Here is a 13,614-nt window from a genome sequence, read left to right as displayed (position 1 = left end):
GGGGGGGTCTCATATAACTCTGCAGGAAGTTATAAAATGAAAGAAATTATCAAGCAGCATATTGATTTTAGACTCCAAAACTATTTATCCAACCAATATTACCACAGAAGGGAAAGTGTAGCTGTTCGCATTGACAAGATCCTTATTCAAGCTACCACAGAGTGGCGGTGATGTTTAAAACTTAAAATTTTCAAATGTTTGAAAAAACAATCATGAAGACTGCATCTGATCAGGAAATACGAACACGTGGTTGGAATTCTAAAAACAAAAACAGCTGAGATAATAATGTAAAATGAATATGACGAAGAAACGCAATGGGAGTGCGAAGAATTTAAATGAATGAAATTCAAGAACAACAAAAAGAAAATAAACAAAAACTAACGAGAATGAGAAAATTATATAACCTCATGACAATTCTAAGTAGCAAGGAAAAGATGTTAGCAGTATTAAATAGTACGCAAGTGATAGCGGAAAATAAAAATAAGGTTTTATTGTATGCTGATAATTTTTCATGTGTCCTAATAAGGTCAACCCGATCATGCTGCTTCAAGTGACCAATATAGTTCAGTTCAGATTCCATTTAAGAATTGTCAGTCAGATACCATCACAAAATGTGGGCCCTTCGAAGTAATGCTGTTTTCTGCACAAAGCATATGAATTTAAATTATCGATGTTTAGTTCTTGTCTACAATTTGATTATTTTCTGAAATTGCACCAGATTCAACAGATCAAGATCATTCCAACAATAATCTATATGACTAAAAAAAAAAAAATGGCTAAATACATTTAGCCATTTTTTCGAATTCTTCTCTGTTGTTGGGGTTTTTGTCACAAGGTACTGCGAGGCGAATAATATAACCTCCTCGATGTTGAAAACTGTAATTTGAGTTGTAGTGTGGTTCATAGACTAATAAAATACACGTACATCACGTTGGACGTTTTCTGTTTTCTCTTTTTTCGTACTACGAGTACATTTCTAGGATTGTAATTCTAACCATAGGATTGTATAAATATAATCATTTAACTTTACTCTTTTTGCGTTTAAAGTAACCGATCGTTTGTATTCTAAAGTCTCGGAGAATTTTTTCAGTTTCTATTTCCAGTGCAGTCTCGATTTTATGCTTTCATATGCTATCAGAGAGCAGGAAAAGCATAAAAGCATGGATATTTTCACTAGGAATATCATTCGAACTTATTATAACTAATTAATAACTGACTCACTCACGTTAATTTAAATCTTTTTATTTGTAAAATTTTGGGCTATATTTCTGCCATTTTCAATACGATATAGGAAATACAATCACAAAGAAGAGAACCCAATTCAGTTGAAAGCGCTTGATATACTTTGACGAGCAGAGACAAGCAAATTGTTGTTCCTCTGTATCGAGCCATGATAAGACCCCATCTTGACCACTGTGCCCAGATTTGGGCGCCAGGGTTTCTTCTTGATGGGGAGGAAGCAGAGAGGATCCGGAGGCGAGTGACCAAGATGATAGCAAGTCTATGGAATGAACCTTATGAGAACAGGTTGAAGGTTTGTGAGTTGCAGACATTGGTTGATAGGCGGAAGAGGGTTGATATGATTGAGACATTCAAATTACTGAAGGGTATCTATAGGATTAATTCAGAGGATATTTTTCAGAACAGGCCTGGTGGTGGGAGGACTAGTGGCCATCCATGAAAACTGGGCAAGGGTGTGGTTAGCAAAGGTGTTAGAACTAGCTTTTTTGCATGGAGAGTGGTGAATGAGTGGAATAAGTTGACAGAGTCTGTTGTGGGTGCCATGACTGTGAGTGGGTTCAAGGCAAAATATGATAGATACTGTGTGGAAGCTGAATAGTTGGTGACATGATGTTTAGGGCCTCCCTCGATAAGTCTAAGGACTCCTTGGAGTTGCCCGTAATAATAATAATAATAATAATAATAATAATAATAATAATAATAATAATAATAATAATATTATTATTATTATTATTATTATTATTATTATTATTATTATTTAAAGAAAGTTAAAGCACGTAGATAACTACAGAACATTAAAAAACGAACTCTGGAAAATATACCAACAAAGTTAAGAAACCATTAACACTAATATACACATCACAAATCACTATCATCCAATGCCTACATCCCATACATAAACAGTAGCAACAACACAAACAGTGGAGGCTAAATTCCACCCTCTTCATAAAAGCTAACCCAAGCTTCTAAGTAGGTGGGATTAACTTGCCTCACTCATTTACATGTAATCCTTATAAGCAAATGCAGAAATTTGTATGTATAATCATTCTTTCTCAAACTTAAAAAAAATAAAATAAAATAAAATAAAAAAATTATACAAAAAATTCTGTATAATCTTCATTGTTAATATTAGAAGAACATATGTTGTAAATACATAATATAAAGACAAAAAAAGTATTATTAAAAAAAATTTAATTGAAATCGAATGTAGGAATTGCAGCACTTAGTGCTGAACTCTGTAAAATTATAAGATGCAATGTCACACAAGATGTTTATTGTATGTATAAATAATTTAGCAATCAATAGAGTATATTTAAAAAAAAAATATTATTATATGCACTTTTGACTTCAAATCATTAGTTAATAATTATATTATATTGAGTTAATATAATATAATTATATACTAATTATATACGGCAAATATAATTAGTTAATAGTTTTAAATATAACTATTCATATTAAAAAATATTTTATTAACTAATTTATTTTCTTGTAAATATTTTTGGGTATCTATTAATGCAGGTGGAGCTATTATCCTGCATCCGAAAGTGTAAATAATATTGCGCTGTTTTAATTTATGTGTTTTTTGTGGTTGTTTTTCCTGTAATTGTATTGAAAATGGCTACATATAAAATATTTAAATTAACGTGATTCCGTTATTAATTAGTTATAAAGAATTCTACTTTTCTCGATTTTTAGATCATTTCTTTTCAACTTAGGAATTAGCGTGATGAGCAAAGTCTACGTCGTTGCCTTTAGTTAGTGTGGCCAACCAAAAGTAAGCTTCACCGTTTGTTAATTATTATTTAGGGTCATAAAGACAAACAATTTAGTCTTCAGTAGCGAGGCTACTATTGTATTTAATGAGAACCTACAGCCGACGAAGATACGAGACCAATCAGGAAGATAAGTCTATATTCCTGTTGTTTCACTCTGAGCTTTATATTTTCTTTTACTTTACTTATATTATTTTAATAACATAAAAATATGTTTTTACATTTATAGGAAATTTTTATTTGATTTTCAAAAAATCTTTTAAAATTTCAAAAATAATATAATAATTGCAGTAATAAACCATACTAACAAAGCTTTTAAATTAAAACGAAATGATTTTAAATTGCACTTTCCAACGAAAAGAGGATGTTCTATAAGCGATAGAAACTTTAAATATGAAATGCCTTTAAAATTTTTCAGAAATATGCCAACGCATGCGTAAGTAGAGAACTAACCTGGAGAACTGTGAAACAATAAAAAGGTACCTTTAATGGTACAATACATTATTATATTGACACTCCAAGTCTTGTTTACTAATTTAAAATGTTCAATAGCTAGCAAAACATTTCCACTTACTTCAGGAAGTGGAGGGTGTCCCCCCCCCCCCAAAAAAGTAGATTTTCTGATTCATGGATACCAACCCAACCAGAAGCGAAATTCCTGAGAAATATCAGAAAACCCTTTAAAGAGATCACCCATCGACAATGGCAATTCACAAAGATAAAGAAGACGTTTACGGAGACTGGTAGGTAATAAGTAATTTCAGATATGAGATTGTGAATTCATGAGAGTCTGCCTGGCCGTTGGTTCTCTTGCTGGATCTTCTACACCTCGCATCGGAGTTCATTTGATTGTATGTTCCACAATTAATCACGTGTTACAGAAATGATTACCAACGTGCATACAAAGACTATTTTTTGCAGTCAAATACAGCTTACAGATTAATGATAACTTGCCTAGTATTTGCGGGACTGCCTGCTCCATATGCAATTTCGCCCCGCATGATATTTTCTGAAATAAAACATTCAATTTGGCTTCATAATTTTTTAAACGACCATTTGATGATTGTTTGTAAACCTATAGTACGTCAGTACTATAGGTTTACAAATGCTTGAGAGAACTAAGGATTTCTTAAAATCATTTTGATTATTTTATTTCTTTTTACATCCGGAAATTCAGCTCTAGAGTCCAGACATGGATCATTTGCAAGCTACTTCAAGCCACTGATGAGCTTGGCTGTGGTCTCATATCGGACGATGAAATTCTCCCACATAACGGCAATCACAGACATCCAAGCCCACAGTATGATTCAAACACAGCCTGTTGGCTGGAAAGCTGTTACGTTAATCATTTGAGCAACTTTCGTCGCATGGTTAATTCCAACTAGACGCCAATCGCTAGTGTAAAAGTCATCACCTTGATTATCAGGAGTCCTGAAACAGTTTATAAAAGTACAATCCTTCGTATTTAGAACAGAGTTTCGGGGGTATCTGATGTTGAGCTGAATGATGTACCGATGGTGCGACGGTTTTACAACTTTTTTTCGTGCGTGCGATTTACATAAAAAGCAACATTCCAAACAATTTCTAAAAAATAAAATATAAAAATAAATAAAGATCCCGCAATATCAACAGACAAATCGGCCCTTCAGAACACGCGCAATTTACAGACAAAATATACTAGTTGTGGTGGTGAAGGTGGGCGGTAGATGGCGTTGATGGAGATAATTCGTAGTAGAGGTTCGGTGTAGTGGTTGAGACAGTTGTAAGTGTCCTCCCGCGATGAGTCTTCGGACTCCTTGGAGGTATCGGGAATAATAATAATAATAATTATTATTATATATTTTTAATACTGGTAATTAATTGAGAAGCAGAATTATTACAGTAACGTCAGAGCAACATATGTTGCTCATGTGTGTTGGTTGTAAGCAACATGTGTGTTGGTTGTAAGGATCATATATAAGGACCTCATTACATTGCTGTAGAAAGAATTGTCCAAAATTCCCATTGATTGCTATCGTACACTTATCGAAAATATGCCCCGTAGGATTGCTGCTGTTATTGCAGAGAAAGGAGGTCCTACATCTTATTAAGGTGGGTGCCATGGCTGTTTGTTCTTCATATTGTGTTCGTTAACTTCTTTCCAAGCAGTGTACATTGCTTTTATCTATGCAAGTAACTTCAGCGGTGGAGTTACCATTAGGGCACCGGTAATTTTCATTACCGGTTAACATCCCGCTTCTTCGGGATGTTAATCGCACCCTACTCTGAATGTAATCAAACACTAATCTTTTCTCACTAATCTGTTTATTTATCAGGTAACAAGTGTTACATTGTACATACATGTATTAACGTATTTGTCTATTATTGTATTATTTACGATGTTTACATCTGCTGTTATGATATTCGTTTGAGATAGAAAAAGAATTCAGATTTATGTTTTACCTCTGTTTGCAGTTCAGAAAAATACATCTATAGAATATAGAATCTTCTACTACTTTTTTCTTTTTTTTTTTGGAGAAAAATTAAGTTATTTTTCTTAATGTTTTGCATGATTTGATTATCAGAATTGCCTCATGTACATAATAAGCTACTTATTCTAATTTCTTACCGTAAACACGGTAAGAAATTAGAATAAGTACTAGAATAATACTACGAGGGTTCATGCTGTACAAATGAGATACCTAACATATCTCTTCCTCTCAACATTCCATATCCTGATCTAAGTTAATCCGCACGGTTAGCCTAGTGGCTTTGCGCTTCGCAACCATATGCCTCGGAAAGTAGTGTCCTAGCCATTAGTTCGATTCCCGTCAACGACGTGAGGAGCTCAAGGATCTTCCTCAGCCATAGCCAAGTTAGCTGGGCGTGGACAGCAAGGTGTTTTACGCTAGTTTATCTGGTGTTTTTCATCCCGCAAGCAGGCAAACCGTTCCGAGGACACACACGGATTACAGTCAGGAATACTGACCCAGCCATAGGTCTGATTCGTCAGCCTATGCCGGTTCCGGAGCCCGGATAAAATTTAGGGGGACTAGATGGTACCGTGAACTCCCGTTTAAAGGGGGAACGCTGTATCATCACATGGAATTTATTTATTTATATAAGTTAATTACTCGCCACTAGATCTTTCCTAACTTTTCCATATTTCCTATACATTCTAGAAAAAAGATCTGAACGCACATTAGCTCAGGGGCTTAACCGATGCCTTTATACCAAAACACATTATTTTCAATTTGGCCGTAATGCTGTGGTAAATTTCACAACTTTTATAATATTTAAACTTCAGACCTTCATCCTCCAGATATCATTTCGATGAGTTCTATTAATGCAGTCCATCTCATTAGTACAAAACGTATAAATATAAGAAAAAAATCAAATCTTCCCTTTCATTAAACTATTTCAGAACTCCAATAAACCGGACGGTGGTCTCACACCGGACAATAAAATTAATCTCCTCATCTAAAGATATTAACAAACGTCCATGTCCACGGCGGGATTGAAATCATCAATTAGAGATTTTGTGACATGAGATGTCACAAAATCTCTAATCCATTGTAGCCACTGTGACCGTTACGGTAGGTTACATATTTAAAAGTAACGAAAATTAGATGGTTGCTTTGGCGGGTTGGAAGTTGGATGGTGAATGGATGTTAGCCAGTAGCCGCTCGCGTTGTCATCAGACTACACTCAAGTAGTATTCGAAGTCCTATTCACATATTTGAGAAATGTCAAGAGTGAAGACAATCGCTAAACAATAATACATCCGCATTCTAGCATTATCTGTTTTTTTCCTCTCTTCCTGTTAAAAATAACATTTGCTGGGTTTTTTTTTTTCCTTTGGCTTCATTTAATTATTTTTCTTTATTTTATATTATTCCAACTTAGGAAAGTTTTCCTATAAACCTTAAAGTGAACAAAAAAGGAGATTTTTTTTTGATCTGTTCTGTATATATTTTACATTTCTGTTTTGATAATTTACTAAGCAGTAAGTTCGTCTCACATCGGTCGCTAAATTTTATCTAAGACGTAAGACCACTTGATGCTCTTGAAGCTTAGCATGTTATTCCAATTATATATGTTATGTAAACATGTGGCAATTTTTTTTTTTTTTTTTTTTTTCAGTGGGAGGAGGAAAATTCCGTTCAGTTGGTATATGTATGTCGTGCATTGTATGTGCATTTTAGACAATCTGGGGAAAAGCTATGTAAAGTTTTCTTGAATCCAGAGAGAGAGAAGTAGCCACTGATCTCGAATGATCATGAGGTATATGAGAAATTGAGTAAACCTGATGCTAAGAAGGCTGTAGTACTTGATGATAATACACCGCATGTCTTGCGGGAATGTTCAGGGAGTCAACATTGGCTTTAATTTAGCTTTTTTAATATGAGTCAGGTTTATGAGTTTCAAAGGATATCCTTTGATGGATTGCTACATGACAAGCTGATAATTAAACTGGAACAGATGAAGCTGGATAGTAGATTAGTAGAATAGGATTGGAGACTGGCTGTCTGTTGGATATCAGCAAGTTGAGTATGGGGGCGAGATATCCCAAAAGAGGAAAAGTCACTAGCGGTGTGCCTCAGGAATTGTTTTATGGCCATTGCTATTTAATAAATAAGTAAACCCATGTTGCTCATTGCAAAATAGAGATTCACTGTCAACCCATTTCTGAATGCAAGCCCTAACCAATTTTTCCAAAATATTCACCACCACTCCTGAGATACTAATTGGTCGATAGTTGGATACATCAGTATTTGCATCACCTTTGTGCAGTGGAATTACCATGCATCCTTTCCATTCCTGTGAAATCTTCCCTATTCTGAGACTCACATTAAACAGCCCAAAGGAATAGCCAGTTCAGCTCACCAATCTTTTAGCACACGTGCTGATATCACATCAGTTTCCCTATTGGTGAATTCTTATTCAGTTTGTGCAACAGTTCTAATACTCGTCCTCATACACCAGCGTTTCTTCATCCAGTAAAGAGGTAGCAGTGAGCTCAATGTTGCGTACACCAAGTTGATAGCTTTTAACAAAATGGAACTCTTCTGCATCTGTTGCCTTCATGCCATCTGCATTTATAAGAGTTATTCTTTCATATTCATTCTTTCTTTTACTTGCAGCATGTCGATCGAATTATTGTGGGTTGTCTTTAGCACGCAGAGCCAGTTTCTTTTCATAGTCAGACTTTGCTTTCCGTACAACAGTTGTAATTATTCTAGCCTGCTGCCTATAATTTTCATAACGGACATCATCCTTATGCACACGATATTCCTTCCACATCATCCTTTTCTTACGAATCTCTTGCTTAACAAGATTATACATCCATTTGGCTTCTACCCTATTTATTCTTCGAACTCCTGGGACACATTCTGATATCTCATATCTACTCGTCCATCCTATACTAGGACGGATTGAGTCCCGCCCCTACCCAGGTGGTCTACAACTAATTAATGTAACCTGGTCGCCACTCCTTGCCGCATACCTAAGGGCAGTGTTTCTGACTGTAGTCCGTGTGTTTCACGCGGCCGGTTTACCTGTTCTGAGAGACTAAAACCCGAGTTTCCAGGTGAAAAGAACCCCTACCGCCGTATGAGACTGGCTTACTCACCTTTCGTCGAAAGAGACCAGATAAGGGTTCCTCACGTCACTGACGGGAATCGAGCCCAGGTCTTTCCGACCAAAGCGCTTCGTTTATACTGACTAAGCTACGGAGGCTCCATTCTGATATTGCATCATTTAAGTATTGTTTAAATGCTTCTCATACATTGTCGATATTCTTTCCATTCAGCGACCGATCCCATTCCACTGAACTCAGTATACTCCTCAGCTGTTCATAATTTCCTGCTTTGTAGTTCAGCATGTAACCTTTTCTGAGAGGAACATTCATAAACTTAGTCACTTCCCAAGGGTCACTTCCGCATGATCACTGTCACCAACCGGGGACAGAAGAGTTTCTTTTACTAAAACGCCTTGTGACGCTGTAATGAAATCTAACACTCTATGACCTCAGTTTCATTCTTCTCATGAGATATACTGTTGCAATTTTAAGTCGAGATCCTCCTCCTCTCTCCGCACTTCGGGATCAATGGACTTTACCTTCGCTGCTAGAAAATTTGGCGTACTTCAAATTGTAATAATAAAATAAAGCTATAAAGTCTTATAACACACACGCACACGCACACACTGTGTTAACGGGAACTGGGGCGCTCTTCTAGGAAATTCAAGCAAAGTTATAAAAATATTTCGGACCGCCATCTACCAATTGCAGAAAATTTAGGAGTTTAGCTATTACCGAATAACTGATTTTTACATAAAAGTACCAACCATCGGTCATATAAAGCAGCTGCACCAACAAATCCTTCGCCATCTCAGCAAACACTTTTTTTATGTGGTTACCACCCACAAAAGGTTATTACTATACCACACTTGTACCGTAGGTGGGCTAAGGATTTTTTTCCATTTTATATATTTTTTGTAATTTTTTTAAAATTATTTATTTTTACATTGTCCGGAAACCCTGCTCTAGAGATGTAATATGGAAGTGTTTCAGGCCACTAATGCAGCGAAATTTTTGGTTGACCCCCATTCGGCTCCTTATCAGGCTTCCCGTATATAGCATGTTACGATTAGCTCTTTTTCCAGTGAAATCATACGAAGGATAACCTCTGCCTTCCTGAAAATATAAGGTTTCATCGCTAGACTTGCTTATGTAGCTGTTTTTGTTTTACGTTACATCATGACAGCTAACGCTAGGAAATGAATTGTAGCATGTATCCAGTCAGTTTTGTTTTTTTGACTTTTTTAAAAAAAATAAATAAATAAACTCACACAAGTGACGGCAAACCTGTAGCACAATAATGTGATATGCAGTCAATAGAAGAACTACAATAGGAAACTTGCTATGCATATGGAAAGAATGAAAGATTTGAAGTGCGGTAGATTGAAAGTTGGACTTTGAATTGATGTTAGCAAGCAGTTGATGAGAATGGTAGTAAACATTTCAAGTGTAAACGATGCTCATAAAAATACGTGCAGAAAAAGGCACAGTGGAGAAGCAGATTGGTCGTGAGAAAGCGCAGTATACGCCTGCTAAACAAAGCGGGAAAGGATTCTTAATTCGCGATTGAATTCAGAATTAGCAGGGATGTTTTGATCGCAAGTAAATGTGAAAACTCTAATTTTTAAGTGGATTTCAGATTGGTAAGGGTTCAGAGTTATTGTACCGGTCGAAGTGGTGTTCTAAATGGGGGGGGGAATAAATAAATAAAATAAGGAAAATTTAAAATATGACAAACGTAATTGAAAACCAAAAAAGAAATGTAAAAGAAATGGTAGTGCTGGTAGGTACTAATAATTTAAGTGGTGACAAACATAGTATGAGAGAAGATACGAAAGGTCTGTTGGAAGAAGCGAAAAAGAAATGTGAGAGAGTAAAAATTGTAGGATTACTACCTAGATATGATAGTACTGAGTTAAGGAGGAGGGCGATGATAGCAAATGATTTCACGCGCAGGCTATGTAGAAGATATGCATGTGAGTTTTTAGACGTGGGGTGTGTTTGATGGCAGAAAAGATTTGTATAAGAATGATGGCCTGCACTTGAATTCATTTGGCATCAGAAGCCTGGAGAAATTACTTCTTGGTATGAGACTTAATGCAGAGAGTCAGGGAAACTAGAACATCAAGGGAGGAATGGGAAAAATGTGTGTGAAAGTTCAGCTATGGTACTGAACTTTCATTATGGCGTAGGAGTGGAAAAATATGCTTTGGTTTCGGACCTTTTAAGTATGTCTGGGGAGGGAAAAGAGAAATTCTAGAACAAGACCAAATACATTGCATATCTAATTATAAGAATAGGCTAGGTCGTAATTTATTATGTCTATATACAAATACCAGAAGCATTAGAAACAAAGGGGTTGAGTTTGTTGCTTTATTGAATACAATACGGCCTAAGATTGTTGGCATTAGTGAAACCTGGCTATCAGAATCAGATATGGTAAGTGGGATCGAGTGTAACGGATATACTATTTTTAGGAATGACAGAAGAGATAGGAGTGAAGGAGGAGGAGTGCTACTAATGATATCAGATGACTTAAGTCCAGTTAGGGTAGAAATACAAGAAAACAATGATGGTAACAATGTCCCATGTAGCGAGGAGTTTGAGTCTATTTGGTGTGAAGTGGAGGTTAACAGAATGAAATCTATGGTGGGGTGTTGCTACAGACCTGGCAGCTCAGTTGTAGGGGACGAAGAAATGCATCGCCAATTTAGTCTTGTGGGTAACAAGCGAATGATCATTATGGGTGACTTTAATTTTCCAAACATTGATTGGGTAGAAGAGAAATCTCATGACCAGAAAGAACAGGAATTTATTGAATTGTTGCGGGATAACTTTCACAAACAGCATGTGAAAGAAGGTCAGAGAGTGTTTGGATTTGCTCATAGCGTCAGAAGGGATCTCTGTCAAGAACATAGCTATTTTACCACCAATTGGTGACAGTGATGTTGTCATCACTGTCACCAATTGTCATGCTGTTCTTTCTTGGGAAGTTTCTACTTGTATTGAAACTTCAATTAAATCCGGTTACATGCTGAATTACAAAGCTGGAAATTATGATCAACTTAGAAGAATATTATCTTTGGTCCCATGGTATCAGTTACTGAATAGAAAAAATGTCAGCAATGCATGGGAATCTTTGAAAAAGTGCTTGAATAAGGCGGTATCTGAATGTATCCCTAGTGTTCGAAGAGTAAATAAGTTGGGTGTGAAATGGATGTGCAGCATTATTAAGCTAGAAATCCACAAGAAGAAGATGATGTGGAAAGAATATCATGAGAATAAGAGTGAGAGGAGTTACGAAATATATAAAACTCAGGCCAGAAAAGTAACGAGTATTGTGAGAAAGCTAAAACGGAGTATGAAAAGAAATTGGCCATGCAAGCTAAAGGTAATCCAAAAGAATTTTATCGTTATGCCGCAAGCAAAAGAAAGAATGAATGTGGAAGAATAACTTTATTGAATGCAGATGGTACACGAGTGTCGGAACCTGAGGAGATTGTTCAGTTAATGAGTGCTCACTTTGCTAAGCTATATCAACCAGGTGTATGTAGTATGGTGCATTGTGCACCATACTAAAGTGAGCACTCATTAACTGAACAATCTCCTTAGCTTCCGACACTCGTGTACCATCTGCATTCAATAAAGTTATTCTTCCACATTCATTCTTTCTTGCTACTGCTACGTTGGATGAAGAGTAAGAGGTTCATGAAAATGAGGTTGAAGAGCTTTTGCATAACCTGGATAAGAATTTGTCAATAGGGATAGATGGAATATCTGCCCGTTTGTTAAAGGAATGTTCAGCTGAATTGGCTAGGCCTTTCACACATTTGTATAACTTGAGTCTCAGCTCAGGCATGATACCAAAGGAATGGAAGGAATGTAATATAGTTCCATTGCACGAGGTAGTGCAAAAACTAATGTGTCTAACTACTGGCCTATTAGTATTTCTGGTGTGGTAGTGAAGATTTTAGAGAAGTTAGTATGAACTCGCATACAGAAATGGGTAGGCAATCATTCTATACTCTGCAGGGAACAGCATGGGTTTACTAAAGGAAGGTCATGTTTTAGCAATTTGCTCATATTTTATAACAATGTTACGGCCGAGTTGGATAAAGGAAATGGATACACTGTGATAATGCTGGATTTTTCTAAGGCATTTGATAGGATACCACACGATAGATTGTTGCGTAAACTGGAGAATATGGGATTGGAACATAATCTATTGACTTGGATCAGGGGATGGTTAACAGACAGACAGATATCAAAAAGTAGTATACAATGGGTGTGAATCTGCCAGATTTAAGGTAACCAGTGGTGTGTACCTCAGGGTTCAGTCCTTGGACCATTATTGTTCAGTCTATACATTAATGACTTCAAGCAGGGTCTATCATCAGATTTGCAATTGTTTGCTGATGATGCAAAGATAGGCAGGGCAATCAGGGATGCTACTGATATTCAACAATTACAAAATGATTTGAATAGACTGGAAATCTGGGCAAACGAAAATGGTTGTCAGTTTAATGTTAGTAAGTGTAAAGTTATGCACTTTGGCGTGATTAGAGATCCAGCGGCATATTATATTAGCGGGATTATGCTACAAGAAACTGAAGAGGCAAGCGATCTTGGTGTATTGGTGGATAAGAATTTAAAGGACCACACTTGGATAACTGTGCGCAGATTTGGTCTCCCGGGTTTCAAGGGGATAAAGAAGCTGTGGAAAGGGTGCAAAGAAGAGTTACGAAATATCCGGATTATGGGATTTAGATTATGAGGACAGATTGCGAGTATGTGGATTACAGACTCTGGTTAATAGGAGAAAGAGGGGTGATATGATAGAGGTCTATAAACTTTTGAATGGGTCTTATAACATTTCAAATGATGACATTTTTCGTTATATGGAAGGCGTGGAGAGAACACAGGGGCATCCATGGAAGTTAAGGTTGTTCTCAGTCAAGAAAGGGGTAAGAACTAGGTTTTTCTCTCAGATAGCAGTGAGTGAGTGGAATAACTTGCCCTTAGGGGTAGTGAGTGCAT

Source organism: Typopeltis vanoorti, chromosome 19 (genome assembly GCF_054136105.1).
Source record: "Typopeltis vanoorti isolate ZY-2024b chromosome 19, IOZ_Tvanoo_1.0, whole genome shotgun sequence".
Classification (NCBI taxonomy): Eukaryota; Metazoa; Arthropoda; class Arachnida; order Uropygi; family Thelyphonidae; genus Typopeltis; species Typopeltis vanoorti.
This window is presented reverse-complemented; position numbering follows the sequence as displayed.